Raw genomic sequence first — 12239 nt, 5'->3', positions numbered from 1 at the left:
TTATCCTCCCGCAATGCGCCCTTTGGAAAAAAGCAGTGTCCAAGTTGCTAGTAAGGTCAGGTATTGTATCTTTCAGACATGTAGTTTTAGAAGGTGGATTGAAAGGTTTGTACAGAAAGGATGCAATCCATTTATCTAACATCGGTTTGGATATTTTCAATACTGACCTGAGTTCCTGTGTTGAAATGGCTGCGGTGTGGGGTTCTGGGGACAGGTGGTTATAAACCACCTGTCTTTTGGAAAGTTATTGAAGTCGGTAAGTTATTATATGCAGCCTGAGTCATAGTGGCTAGGTTACTTAAAGTTTATTTATTTAGTCTTTATATGTGAAAGTAATACTGTTTTGAAACCAATAATAAACAGCCGTGGCCTTTTATATCCAACTCTTGTATCTGTTTCATTTAAATTAAATGTGTGCAGCAATTCCAGAATTAGGGTGAAATCAATTGACCTCCTATCAATTCGCCAAGGAGACTATCATTTGGCAAATAAATGTAATAGCAACCCTGCCTAAACATCATAAATGTGCAAAAACCACCAAAAACACACATTTAGGTCACTTATATAGAGTCCAAAAGGTTATAGTGCTCAGTGCTACTTCATAGATAATAATGGTGGTATTCATAAAAAGTCCAAAAAGTTATAGTGCTCAGTGGAGCCTCTGCTCCTCCCTTCTCCAAGCTAATAGACTGACTCCAGTCTGCACTGTCCACTGGTAACGCTTAATTTTTGAGACTAGAAGTTCAAGGAAGCAGTGCTAAAAGAGCAGGAGCAAGCAGAATTGAAAGTTGTACATTTGCAAGTGCTGGAGTAAGAATTTTAACAAATTGTTTATCAGAGAATGTTTATTTCATTGTGATCAATGTGTTTGGTGGAAAAATGGTGAGGGTTTAATACTACTTCTACCTCTGTCATAAACCACTTGTACATCTGGGTGAACTTAGTTTCATGAATGCAACCACGGTGCAGTTTTAAAAAGGGTCCTATGAGTTTTTGGGTCAGATTTAGGTGCGATTTCAGGTAATAATTCACACCTGAACCGGTGGACAGAAATGCACCGGACTTCCGCACTGAAACCACAGCCGTATATGTGTAAACCCAGCCTTAGTGACAACACAAAATAGAATGCAGGTTAGCCTGGAAAGCTGGACTCCAGGTATGCATTTTATTGCATAGTTAGGGTCCAGCTTAAACCAATGCAAGTATACATATGCCATACCTAAGGGACCACTGTGGAAGTAGAAAATCACTTTAGTCTTCATTATTGCAGTGATCTCAACTGTCCTGTGCTGAGCGGCTGCTCGGTGGCATAGAGGGCACATATATCTATAGTGTTTACTTATATCTCTCCAAAGCCCTAAGTCCAGTGTCTTTCTGCTGCTCCGTTCTTCTGTTATCAGCATGAAAACGTCTGACAAGTTCTCCGACAAGATAAAACCAGCCTGAAATTTGTGTTAAGGTGAGTGCTATAAATAGATTAGCAGATAGTTTGTCTTGTCATAGCACAGCTCTGCACATTCCTTCCTTCCTCTGCCTATGTGGAGTGGGGGTGTGTGCCTTTCCTCCAATCAGCTGTCACACAGTGTATGCCAAGACTACACTGCTACTTCTGAATGAGGAGGTAAAAATTCTAACACGATGCTAGAATTCTAAAGAATATAGCAAGCTAAAGACAGCAGATATACAGTACATGTAAAACGTATGTAGGGGGATTTGTTCCATTCCTGTGTATCATCTGAGACTGTTAACTTCACTGGGTATATGTAAGGGTTTACATCCACTTTAACTTTTTCTTGTCAGCCCTGACAGATACCACTCCCTCCATTCTCCTAGATGCCCCTTAAAGTGATGCTAAAGTCTTGTTTTTTTTTTTATTTATTTAAAAATAACAAACATGTTATACTTGCCTGCTCTTTGTAATGTTTTTGCAGAGTCCCTCTTCGTTGCTCCTGGCCCCTCAGTGCCCCCACAGCAAGCAGCTTTCTATTGGGGCACCCAAGCTGAGCCACTGCTCTGTGTGTCCATTCAGACATCTAGCCGTGGTTTGGCCCCGCCCCCTCTCCCTCCTCATTGGCTTGCTGAATTTTACAGCAGCGGGAGCCAATGGCACCCAATGTGTGTCTCAGCCAATGAGGAAGGAGAGTCTCAGTAGCCGAGTTTTTAGTGCAACGTCACTGGATCGAGGTAAGTATTAGGTGGGCTGCTGCACACAGAAGATTTTTTATCTTAATGCATAGAATGCATTAAGATACAAAACCTTCTGCCTTTACAGCCACTTTAATCCTTCACTAGAGAGTAACCCACTTAGCATACATGGGCAGATGAAACCTTCATCCTAAACTGATCATTGTCCATTCTCATTAGGCGTCACTATGTACTTGCCGAAAGATTGTGAGCCCTCACCTGTTAGCCCAAATTGTCATATCTATCCTTGAATCTGGTCACAGTTATGACCTGTTATTATTTTACAACATCTCTGATCCTGTGTTACTATACCAGCTCCAGCCCAGTATTATACATTATATGTTTCCTTTAAACCAAATAACATCTTTGTGAAAGAAATCGTTGAGGAAGTGTGGTTGGGTGTTACTATTCAAACATGCTACTTCTTGTGCCATTAGGTAGGTGAGATCATCTCTCATTTAAAAGGTGTCTTCATGGAAGGTTACGGGAAAAGAATTGACATTATGTTAGTTTGTTTATTTTTTTTGGTATGCAGCATTTTTCTGATCACAATGAAGACAAGGCACTTTGTTTTACATCACATCTTGACATTTATTTAATCTGATCATCATTTCAATAACATTATTTTGGTCAACAAAAAAGTAGATATATATTTCCATTAAAATACTGTATATGTTAAAAAGATATCTTTTTTTTTTTCCAGTGCACTCCTTGAAAGTTATCATCCAGTCCTTTAAAGAAAAAAAAAGCATTTTGTGTCAATTTTTTTCACTGTCTTTCTGGTTTTGTGCATTAATTGCATTTAATAAAAAAAAAAAGCATAGCAGATACAATCTGTATTTTCTACAGCCCCAATCTAATTTTTTATTTTACCCTCCAGGGCACTACAAATGTTGGGTGCTTGTTTCCAGCTCATTGTTGCTTGGATAAAGATAAAGGGAGTGCACTGCACATGCATGGGTTTTGAGAAAAAGAAGTGCGCTGCTGTGACTCTGGGAACAAGTGCCCAACATCCGCTGCCCCCCCAAATAAATGCAGCCTTACCAGTGCTAATTAAATGCAGCTGTACCAGTGCCCATGAAATACAGCCTTTCCAGTGCCCATGGAATACAGCCGTACCAGTGCCCATGGAATACAGCTGTACCAGTGCCCATGGAATACAGCCGTACCAGTGCCCATGGAATACAGCCATACCAGTGCCCATGGAATACAGCCGTACCAGTGCCCATGGAATACAGCCATACCAGTGCCCATGGAATACAGCCATACCAGTGCCCATGGAATACAGCCATACCAGTGCCCATGGAATTCAGCCTTACCAGTGCCCATGGAATTCAGCCTTACCAGTGCCCATGGAATACAGCCTTACCAGTGTCAATGAAATACAGCCTGTTCACACAGCGCTCTGAAACAGATTTGAATATCCTGGCAGCAACTGTAACAAATTCCCGCCTCCTATGATTCACGTCACACTGATTCAATGTATCATTGGATCAGTGTTCCGTCTATTTAGGAGGCGGGACTTTTTTACAGTCCTCGCACAGATGGGGACATCATCATATCTGCCTGTCACTCAGCCACAGACAGAAGACAGAGCAGCCAGAGCGGCCGTACTCCATTCAGCTGCTCTGTCTTCTGTCTGTGGCTGAGTGACAGGCCCAGCCTGGAGATCGCCGGCGCTTGCAGGTGTCTGTGAGCCCGCAGCCAAATGCAGGAGACTCGTGGGAGACTTGGGATGTATAAATATAGGAGCAAATCTGGCAGGTTCAATGGTGCCAGCAGGGGCCTACAGGTATGCAAGGCACATTAAACTATATTGTACAAAATAGCACAGTGCATTTTAACTGCGTTGGTTGTTTAGTCAAAAGGTGAACTTAGCCTTTAAAACCCCTTTGCATCTACAATCTATACATTAACATTCCCTTGCACAATGGCTGTGCAGAAGAACCATTAAAGCTTAATTGAAACCTTCCTATCAAATGATGTAAATTAATTCAGAGTGAATCAAAAATAAATGTGCAAAGTCATACTTTATGTTTATAAAATAACTCCAGCTCTCCCGTTAAAGAGCCTGTCCCCCACCATTAGTCTGCAGAGAAGGACTGCTATGCCCTTTATGAGAGACGCAATCTATCTGTAGCATTTTCACATGCCGTCCCGTGAATCAAAGATACTTTGCCACTGACAGCTACCTGGGAAGAGCAACTATCAAGAACCAACCAGTGTGTTTTCTGAGCATAGGGTCACTAAGAAGACAGTACAGTTTTAAAATAATCATAATAATAAAATAAAAACTCCACTTTATTTCTACATTTGTCTGCCTATATTAAGAAAATTGAGCATGGCATTTATTAACCGTTTTGCTGCCAGAGCCATTTTTTTTTATTTTCTGCAAATGGAACTTCCGCTTTAAGGGAAGGTGACCTCCTGACATGCCACATTTGGAATGTCATTTTTTTTGGGGGGGGGGGGAGCGGAAACCCTCTAAAAAGAGGGCTCCAGCTCCCACTTCCTCCCGGGGCTCCGCGGAGCCGGAAGTTAGTTCACCTCTCCCACCTCCCTCTCGGCAATCATCTGGGACATGTCACAGGACCCAGATGATTGCCTGGCCAGTCACAGCGCGCCGCGCAGCTCACGCATGCGCAGTGCGTGCCTGGCAGTGAAGCCACAGCCGGGCGCCCACAATGACAATGCTGGCGCCGCAGAGAGGGGGGGGAGACGATCGGGCCTTCGTTTCCCCGCATCGCTGGACCCTGAGACAGGTAAGTGCCCGATTATTAAAAGTCAGCAGCTGCAGTATTTGCAGCTGCTGACTTTTAATTTTTGTTTTAAGCAGAACTCCGCTTTTACCACTTTAATACTCGCCACTTTTACCCCCTTCCTGCTCAGGCCAATTTTTTAGCTTTTGGCACTGTCGCAATTTAAATGCCAATTGCGTGGTCATGCAACACTATACCCAAACTAAATTGTATTCATTTTGTTCACACAACTAGAGCTTTCTTTTGACGGTATTTAATCACAGAGTTTCTAATTCTATTATAAATAAATGAAAAAAGACCAAACATTTTGAAAAAAAAGCATCTTTCTTTGTTTTTGTTATAACATTTTGCAAATGAATAGTTGTCTTTTCATAATGTTGCCTTATGAGTTTATTTGAAATCTCCATTAATAACTGTAAAATATTGTAATAATGAATATATTTCATTTAGCTGGCATCTATGAAAGCCGGGAAAAAAGGGTTTCATTTAAGCTTTTGCTAAGAGCAGAGAATGTGGGCCAAGGCTTGTATATGCAAACAATGGAGAGCCAATTCCATTGTTCTACACCTACTCCTTTGAAAGGGTGCCATGCTGGGATATGCAATGGACCTAACTTCCTGGGGAAATGCAATTAACACACTTGGCCAGCATAGTCACAAGGATTTGCATGAAAGGGGGCCGACTTATGGAGTAAGCCCTCCAATCATGATCCAAGCTAGGCCAACCAATGAGACATCAGCTTGGTTTGATATACTCAGAGCCAAGGGGGAGGTATCGCTCTCTTTCTGATAAGACCAGCAAGCTGAAAGGAGCTTTGGTAAGGATGGGTAATTATGGGAAAGGAATGCCCTTTTACTTGTAACTGAATATGTGTGTAGATTACTGTATTGAGGAATATACTCTATATTCCTTCATGTAAATACTTTATTTCAACCCAATATTTTCTGCCTTGGTGTAAGGCGATAGATAGATGATTGTGTATTAGCTAGACTTTCAACTGCTTCCTAATAAATGTTATTATATTTTAAGCTTTCACTCTTCGTCGAAAAGAACTCTTATTTAACCCACCTCATATCTATGAGATATGAAAAATCTTAAATATAGATTTTTCAGGGTAACAGATGGCGACCACTGAAGTAGATTACAAGACTGAAAGTATTTAATATAATACCGAGATTTGTGTAAGGCAGATTAAGGTTATTGGGGGGAATTTAAACTGAGTCAGTTTGTCCCGGAAATTGAAGGTCACAACAATTTTATCTAGGGAAAAATATAGGTAATTGTTTGTTTTATTAGTGGGTATTAGATGAACTCTAAAAAGGAGGGAGGATACACCACATATTTTGTTTTGCTTAATATCCCGTAATTATACTTGAAAAAAAGTACTTTGGATGTACCATTATAATCCGGATAAATGTAATGGGGAGGAAGTACAGAGCGGGAAAATTTTTTATTTTATTTTATTTTTATTTTTATTTTTTTTCTTTTGTTTCTTTTGGGCTCACCAAGCTTCATTGCTCTCTATCTAACTGTGCTGTATGGTGAGCACATGTGTTTCATTGAAAAGACACCGATTAAGGGTGGTCTTAGTTTTGTTGAAAAGGTTCAACAGATTTTTGTTTTTAATTTAAATGGTGTGTCCACTAAAGGCATAGTATTGTGTGTAGGACATTGGAAATGAGCTACAAGAGAGTAGTTTGGTTTATTTGTTTGTTTTTAGCTGTGAGAATTTACAAGCAGTAATATTTTCATTGGCGTGAGTTAAAGTACAAAACGGTGGACGTCTTGTTACTGAAGCTAATATTTGATAAAGATTATTATTATAGGGTATAAGGTGCCTCTAGCATACTGTATTATACCTTGAAATTTTTTTTTTGTTAAGGATAAACCCTATCCAAAATTATTTGATAATCTGAGTTTGTGGTAGATTTTTTTTTTTTTTTAAACTGAATTTGGTTTAACATTGGTGTAAACACGGCTGTGTTTACCTTTCTATTGTAAACCCAGAGGGCTACCCACCCTATTTGATCCTGGTGGCCTTACTATTGTTCCTTGTATCCCACGGGTCTATTGTTTTGCGGGTGTAGGCTCAGACAAGGTAAACTACAGTCTATTGTGTGTAGGCTACAGGCTAGTGAGTGTGTCTCCACTAAGCTGAAAGATTGTGTTATTGAGAGCTGAAAATATCTTTTATTTTCTACACTTTACTGTATTTTCAGAATTTTTATTCTATTTGAGTTTCTGTTTATTGTTTTGTCCCTACTTCTATAGTGACTGTATAGTACAGGGGAACATTTAACTTAATCTAGCTTACAAATTGTGCATATTATTTGTTGATAATGGCAGCCATGTCCTCTCTAGAAAAGGTTGTAGCAAGTTATACTCTTAAATATAAGAGCAATGAATTTGCATGTGATGCTAGATTACAAGGTTCGCCTTGGGCCTATGTCCAAGAGTTATTTGAAGAACAATTTAAAACAATCAAAAAGGATAAAAAGCTCAAAGGTTTAGCTGTAGCAGGCATGTATTCGGCTTGCATGGCTATGAATGCTAAAATACAGCAATTAGAAGATATAGTCTATAATAAAAATAGTACAATTTCTGAGAGGGAAAAGGAGAATACAGCTTTACATAACCAAGTACAAACCTTAACTACCCTTAATCAAATGGTTAATGCCTCACAGGAGGAAAATGTTAAAAAGTACAAATTGGCTCAAAAAGAAGTGGTACAATATAAAAACAGGCTAACCAAAGTGGAGACTGAACTGGACCACATAATTACTGCATATAAACTGATCCAAAATCAGTTACATGAAACTAAGAAATGAAAATTTATAGATCACACACAGTGCACACAAACAGAGTCACAGTTGCTACAAACAATTTCAATTCTCAAAGGACAGGTGGCTGGGGCTAGCAGATGTGAACATGCTAATGCTACAGCACCTACTTGTGCCTATTAAAATTGGGGACACAGAGGAATATGAAAAGTACTGGGGAGGTGAAGATATGGGTCCTAATTCTACTTTTCCTGTGGCGATGGGAGAAATCGCTGAGCCACAGGAAAATCGAGAATGCACCATGGTCACAGACCCACTAAACAATGGGGGCCAGCTGTCCACAAATGACGAGCAAGACAAGTTCCCCATCACGGGTAGGATGCAGACCCTCTCCTCTCCTGAAGGAAATCAAACACGTTTGGGGTTTGATAGTGAAGGAAATGAGGGGATTTCAGATGTATATCCAATTCAACCGGTAAAAACACTCAGGAGTGTGGCTGCTTTCAGTGGCAAAATTAAAACTAAGGAACACATTCCACACGCAACCAATGTACAACAGAGCTGTGAGCTCTTAGATGGGAGAAGGCCTAGTGGCCAGGTTAAGGCATCTTCCAGCCCAGGGCAGCATGTGCAATCTACACATACCATAGATTGTAATGCAACCAGGTTGAGTATTTCTAGAGACAACAGGAAGTTATCTCCTCCTGGAGAAGTTGTTAATTTCAACAACTCATTAAAAGGTGAGAGCTCTTTTTTAAATACCCCTAGACCTCCTAGGAAGACAGGAAAAGTGGTTAATCAAGTTGGAGCCATGGAATATTCTCGGCCTAAAACCACACCAGCTGTTAAGAGATGCTTTAATACTTTACAAAAGGTAAAGTGCTACACGTGTGGGTTATGGGGGCATATTTCGCAGTTTTGTTTGTCTTCTGGGAAAAAGTTATTTAAACACAAGCAATATACAACCAAGAGGCGTGATGTGGAAGTATACTCACCGCGCTGGGGTGAAGGACCTAGGAAATATGAAAATGCAAAATCATACATCCCTTCCTCAACTATTAAAGCCGAAAATGAGGCTTTACAGCAGGAGATTAGGCAAATTAAACAGGAACGGGATGAGTTTGTGAAAGAATTCCAATCCTTTAAAAGAAACGTTATTGACTCCTTGAATTGGAAAAATGGAGGGAGTAATGTGTCCATCGAGAAACGAACCACTACAGTAAAGCCGGGGTGGCAATACAATATATAAGTTATGTTATAGAGTTCTATGGCATTTAAGTGTCACTATATCCAGACAGGAATGTTATGGACCATTTACCAATATACACGTATGAATGATGTATTGTTTGCTTTAAATAAAGTTAAAGAGAAAAAAAGAGGGGGATAGAGTTAATAACTGTTTTCTACAAGTTTTTTTTTCAGGTTAAGTGAGTTCCTGAAAATAAATGTACATATAAAGCAGCTGTATTGTAGGTTGCTGTACATATGCGTAAAATACGCGCCTAACAAAGGTAAGGTGTAACAGTCCATTGTGTTGGTTTTTCTTTCTCTCTCTTCTTTCCTTTGTATTCTCCCAGAGGCCTGAAACTCCTAGCTATTCATTTGTAATTAACAAAGCTCTATCCACAATGTATGGGTTCAATCTAAATGAATGTGTGTGTCTGAGTGATGGAATGCATGGGTATGAACTGTCCATGTGTAAAGAAAGATTTTTTTTTTTGTAGGGGTGTACTCACCATTGTTTTTATTGCCATCAATAAGTGTGATCACACTAATGCGCATGCTTTGTACTGTTTATGATTATTTTATTAATTTTTCTCGTTTGTAATGAGCTCAATACTGGTACCAGTTTAAATTAATACTTTTTTTTACAATTTTTGTATTCCCGAATAAATAACCTGTGCACAGATAAGAGATCTCGATCCCTATAACTCTGAGAAACTGTAGGGATTTTGTTTTGATAATTTTTCCTTTCCTGTGGCTTAGAGTGAAGTTTCATTCACTCTGATACGTGGAAAATACATAACAATGCATTGCTTTGCACCTTTGTGGCATCTTATGGATTCAGTAGGTCTGGTGTTTTGTTTTTCCTTCCAAATTGACGCATGTGCTGTTAATATGTGTAAAGGTTTTATGTCTACATGATGTCTTCTTAAACTTTAAGTACTTACAAACACACCAGGTTTTCCTATAACTTTTTGTTTGTCAGAGTACAGATATGTGGGTGTGTCTGTACATTTTTGACTGTACTTACTGTGGATGGACGCATTATCTCAGCTGGAAGTCTGTTCCAATCCTCCACTACTAGTTTAGTCCATTATGAACCTCTCAGAGAGGTACAGTGAGGTGTTATTATTTTTGAGTTTTGTATTTTAGGAGAAATACACAGACAAGGACAAATGATTGGACCCAGACTGGACAAAGTACTTTGAAACACAGAGGACCTTAAAACATAATTTTTTTTTTTTTTTTAAACAGAGATCCTGCTCTCTGTAATACAAGTTCTTGTGGCCTGATTGACTTGCAAATAGATTTGCACTGAGAGTCAATTAATATGTTAATCACCACCGACAGAGGGTGTTGCCTTTTGAATAGCTACAATGTTTGAAGGCAGTTTCAATGTTTTTTTTTTTTGACAGAATACAGATTCAATTTTTTTATTTAATTTGTTACATTTTTTTTTCTCTCATTTGTATTCTTCGTTTTTCTTAATGGTAACTTTTTTTTGTTTACAAAAAAACAAAACAAAGGGGGGAAGAAATTTTTTTTTTTTTTTTTTTTTAATGTTTACTATTTTTCTTTCTTTCCTATGGTACCTTTATTTTTTTTTGTATGGTGATTCTTGAGTTTGGTGTCACTAGGGTGAAATAAATAAATTATACAAAAGAGGGGAGTAGGGGGGAACATTATATGGAGAACATTTAAAATGGTTAGAAATGTTGATATAGAATATTAAAGCTTCCCTATAGCATTTTGGGGATGGACCAAGTTCCAACAGTTTTTCTTCTCTCTTTCGACATTGGATAATTGTTATATAAATGTATGTGATTGTAGCTATTACCAACTATGACAGTAACACCTGGGTGTTAGCAACAGTGACTATTTTCTGTGTATATGTGACATACAATCCTCTCTACAGTTCTAATATTGGGCAGTCATCATATGTGGTCATTGAGCAATTTTTTTTTTGTGTTTGTTGGTCAGTTTTCTTTTTTGTGCCATAACCAAGTTCAAAGAGCATTGTGTGAATATCATATAGATATACTGGGACTGGTGAGACTCATAGTGATTGGCAAATAGCAGGGAGTATAGTACAATTGTACTTAAGAGTAATTTAGTTTGATTGTTCCTGAAGCCACTAGTGACTGATGACATCACACTTATCTGTATTCTGAAATCAAGTTATTTTTGTCTGCGTAGGCGACACTGCCTAATCTGCACGGAGAACTCTTAAAGTGATGACCTCTTCTGTAGCCTGCTAAAGGCAGGACTCATACAGTAGCTACACACGGTAACCAAGGACGGAGCTATATGCCCAAAGGTTTGGCATCAGCCAAGGTTGAACGGAACACAGTTCCAGTAAAAGGGGTTAGTGGTGAGTTGCGATGGCAACAAAACTCCCTGGAACACGTGAAGGGTCATACACGCACACACAACGTGGTATTCCACAGAAGGTGGGGCAGAGGTACATGCAGGCATATGACAATGGAGGAAGAAAGATGGGGGGATGAAAATCAGACACCTGGCTGAAGGGCGTAACCATTCAAATTGTTACACATGTCACTGGGAAAGGGGTCTCATTAGTATGTCGCAGTATATCTATGGCAATTCTAATCAAAGGTCCTTATGGCTCAGACTTACCAGACAAGCATTCAGTTGAAAGCATATGTCTTAAATGTACTTGTGTTTTTTTATTTCTCTACCTTTGTCCACATTAATAAAGTATAATCTTAGAAAGCCAGGAAAAGCTGGTCCCCAGGCTGTTATTGTATGCTGTATCCAATTGGAATCACCAGTGAAGGCCGTCCCAGAAGCAAGGGCAACAGGACCAGACTCGCCTTATGGACTTTCGTACTGTTATTATCGGACTATTGTTATTATTGGTCTGTTGAGAACAAGGATCCTCATGTTTTTTTTTTTTTTTTCCTTATTGTTTTGTTTTGGTGCTGTTTCTCATGATTTTTATTATGGACTTATGACATCCAGAACAAGTGATGACTACTGATACTGGGATCCAGAAGTGTGAACTGTAGAGATGGAGAGTTTAAAAGTTTTTTTTCTTCTCAATGAGTTTTATTTCATTTCAGTGGGTAAAGCCAAAAGTGCCAAATATTAAAGGAGATTGCACATAAACCATTATTCTAGGTGTGGCCGAGTCTCATATTCTCAACTGGCCACAAGGGGCCATCTGTTGCCTTATGAGTTTATTTGAAATCTCCATTAATAACTGTAAAATATTGTAATAATGAATAGATTTCATTTAGCTGGCATCTATGAAAGCCGGGAAAAAAGGGTT

At 39.1% G+C, this 12239-nt stretch overlaps 1 protein-coding gene across 2 annotated transcripts in view; it reads right to left on the bottom strand.

The window, feature by feature from the left end:
• Window positions 1-2750: 2750 nt before the first annotated feature.
• The window catches only part of DDC (dopa decarboxylase), a 255579-nt gene continuing 246090 nt past the window's right edge, over window positions 2751-12239 (bottom strand). For both annotated transcript variants that reach the window (XM_073630603.1, XM_073630601.1), the window contains exon 15: window positions 2751-2915. The gene's annotated coding sequence lies outside the window, so the exon portion shown is untranslated. The remainder of the gene's footprint in view (window positions 2916-12239) is intronic.

This window comes from Aquarana catesbeiana, linkage group LG05 (assembly GCF_042186555.1).
Source record: "Aquarana catesbeiana isolate 2022-GZ linkage group LG05, ASM4218655v1, whole genome shotgun sequence".
In the NCBI taxonomy this organism is placed as follows: Eukaryota; Metazoa; Chordata; class Amphibia; order Anura; family Ranidae; genus Aquarana; species Aquarana catesbeiana.
This window is presented reverse-complemented; position numbering and strand designations above follow the sequence as displayed.